Source organism: Salmo salar, chromosome 12 (genome assembly GCF_965601325.2).
Source record: "Salmo salar chromosome 12, fSalSal1, whole genome shotgun sequence".
Lineage (NCBI taxonomy): Eukaryota > Metazoa > Chordata > Actinopteri > Salmoniformes > Salmonidae > Salmo > Salmo salar.
Window position 1 is genome coordinate 10,727,501 of NC_138302.1, and position 3,699 is coordinate 10,731,199.

The following is a 3,699-nucleotide window of genomic DNA, read 5'->3' on the forward strand; positions in this document are numbered from 1 at the left end:
TCACAAATGCTTTATCCCAGTGACATGGGGCTTCAGTATGTATCTCACATAGATAGATATGTTATGTGTGTACCATTTAAAAGTATTTAAAACCATTCTGAAGACTTTTGACCCCAAAATAACACAAGGCCCACAGCTATGGCCAATGCCCAAAATCACATAAAAACACTCATAAATCAGAAATGCTTTATCCCAGTGACATGGGGCTTCAGTATGTATCTCACATAGATAGATATGTTATGTGTGTACCATTTAAAAGTATTTAAAACCATTCTGAAGACTTTTGACCCCAAAATAACACAAGGCCCACAGCTATGGCCAATGCCCAAAATCACATAAAAACACTCATAAATCAGAAATGCTTTATCCCAGTGACATGGGGCTTCAGTATGTATCTCACATAGATAGATATGTTATGTGTGTACCATTTAAAAGTATTTAAAACCATTCTGAAGACTTTTGACCCCAAAATAACACAAGGCCCACAGCTATGGCCAATGCCCAAAATCACATAAAAACACTAATAAATCAGAAATGCTTTATCCCAGTGACATGGGGCTTCAGTATGTATCTCACATAGATAGATATGTTATGTGTGTACCATTTAAAATTATTTAAAACCATTCTGAAGACTTTTGACCCCAAAATAACACAAGGCCCACAGTTGTGGCCAATGCCCAAAATCACATAAAAACACTCATAAATCACTAATGCTTTATCCCAGTGACATGGGGCTTCAGTATGTTGATGACATAGTAGGAAGAGATATGTGTATACCCTTTAAAATGATTTAAAACCGTTTTTTTTTTAAATGGTCCTGGTAACCCAAAAGTAAAACATATTGCAATTTCTGAAAAGTAAAACATTTTCACACCTGGTAACCCAAAAAAATAACCAGGTGCATATCTTACCGACACATCCTAAGGATTTGGGCAGCCAAAGGGCATTAGGGCCTATGGCTTTGGGCCGCCAATGGGCATTATGGCCTATGGCTTTGGGCCTCCAATGGGCATTATGGCCTTGGGCCTTTAGGTTCCCAGGCCCTGGGGGAAAAAGACCGGTGTGATCCCCAGCGTGGCTCGAACTCCGATCGTCCGATCATAAGCCACATCCGCAACCCCCATGGCCAACTGGGCTTGGACGAAGAAAGAGGCAACGAGGTGAGCTTTATGTTCAAATTTCCCTTCAGTCCAATCGGTCTGTTAATGACCCACACCTGGGGCTCATTACCTCCTGCTTAGGGTTATGGTAAGGGTTAGGGTTAGGGTTACGGTAAGAGTTAGGTTTATGGTAAGGGTTATGGGTTAGGGTTAAGGTTAGGATTAGGGTTAAGGCCAGGGTTAGGGTTATGATAAGGGTTAGGGTTATGGTAAGGGTTAGGGTAAGGGTTAGGGTTACGGTTAGGGTTATGGTAAGGGTTAGGGTTAGGGTAAGGGTTAGGGTTACGGTAAGGGTTAGGTTTAGGGAAAATAGGATTTTGATTGGTAATTAATGTTAGGTCCCCACAAGGTTAGAAGAACTTAACATGTGTGTGTGTGCACAAGTTAAAAAAAAACAATGTTGCCTCACCCTAGTTGTAGACTAGCTGAACGCCAATGCCATCCTAATCTCTTTCCTGTTGGCTAAACGGTCTATGGCTCTGTTATACAGTACACTTTTAGTTTTTGTTCTCATAGGCAACCTCGCTAAAACGCTTGCAAGCCTAACTTCCTGGCATGGGCAACAATGAACCAGCTAAATTAGCTACCTAGCTAATCTGGCATGGGCAACAATGAACCAGCTAAGTTAGCTAGCTAGCTAATGTGAGCCTACTAGGCTACATCTAGGCTACATATTGTAACTTCAATCATCTCAGGCCAGTGGAACAATATATTAATTTATGGTTAGATCAGAAATCACCGTCATAGTCTTTGGCCTGTACAGATAATTATGTCAAAACCAGAAGTCCAAATCCACATCTCCATCCATGGCTTAGGAATGGGATGATTTAGCAAGCTAGCTAGTGCAGGACATCAACACAAGCAGACACGTTTTTCTGACAATCAATCAAATGTATTTATAAACTTGGTGGTTCGAGCCCTGAATGCTGATTGGCTGACAGCTGTGGTATATTTAAGCAATAAGGCCCAAGGAGGTGTGGTATGTGACCAATATACCACGGCTAAGGGCTGTTTCAATATCTTGGAGAACAATCTGGCCTTAATGGCCATGCACTGTTATAATCTCCACCCAGCACAGCCAGAAGAGGACTGGCCACCCCTCAGAGCTTGGTTCCTCTCTTGGTTTCTTCCGAGGTTCCTGCTTTTCTAGGGAGTTTTTCCTAGCCACCGTGCTTCTACATCTACATTGCTTGCTGTCTGGAGTTTTAGGCTGGGTTTCTGTATAGCACTTTGTGACATCTGCTGATGTAAAAAGGTTGTTATAATTAAGTAATAAGGCCAGAGGAGGTGTGGTATATGGCCAATATACCACGGCTAAGGTCTGTGTCCAGGCACTCCGCATTGCTTTGTTTCTTGGGACTTAGCATTATCATCTCTGTTTTGTCCAAGTTTAAAAGTGAAACATTTGGCACCATCCACTTCCTTATATCTGAAACACAGGCTTCCAGGGTAGGCAACTTGGGGGCTTCACCATGTTTCATCGAAATGTACAGCTGTGTGTCGTCCGCATAGCAGTGAAAGTTAACATTATGTTTCTGAATGACATCCCCAAGAGGTAAAATATATAGTGAAAACAATAGTGGTCCTAAAATGGAACCTTGAGGAACACCGGAATTTACAGTTGATTTGTCAGAGGACAAACCATCCACAGAGACAAACTGATATCTTTCCGACAGATAAGATCTAAACCAGGCCAGAACATGTCCGTGTAGACCAATTAGGGTTTCCAATCGTTCAAAAAGAATGTGGTGATCGATGGTGTCAAAAGCAGACTTAAGGTCTAGGAGCACGAGAACAGATGCAGAGCCTTGGTCTGACGCCATTAAAAGGTAATTTACCACCTTCACATCTGCAGTCTCAGTGCTATGATGGGGTCTAAAACCAGACTGAAGCGTTTCATATACATTATTTGTCTTCAGGAAGGCAGTGAGTTGCTGTGCAACAGCTTTTTCAAAACATGTTGAGAGAAATGGGAGATTCAATATATTGACCAATAGTTTTTTTTAAAACATTTTCTGGGTCAAGGTTTGGCTTTTTCAAGAGAGGCTTTATTACTGCCACTTTTAGTGAGTTTGGTACACATCCGGTGGATAGAGAGCCGTTTATTATGTTCAACATAGGTGGGCCAAGCACAAGAAGTAGCTCTTTCAGTAGTTTAGTTGGAATAGGGTCCAGAATGCAGCTTGAAGGTTTAGAGGCCATGCTTATTTTCATGAATGTGTCAAGAGATATAGAATAAAAAAAACTTGAGTGTCTCCATTGATCTTAGGTCCTGGCAGTTTTGTGCAGACTCAGGACAACTGAGCTTCCGAGAAATTCAAAGACGAGTCCGTAATTTGCTTTCTAATGATCATGATCTTTTCGTCAATGAAGTTCATGAATTCATCACTGCTGACAGGAATGGAGGTCTTTATTTCAGTGAGATTGCTAAGGCGAACACCGCCATGTTTAGTTTTGCCCAACCTAGATCGAGGCACAGACACGGTGTCAATGGGGATAGCTGAGCTGACTACACTGACTATGCTAGTGGCAGACTCCA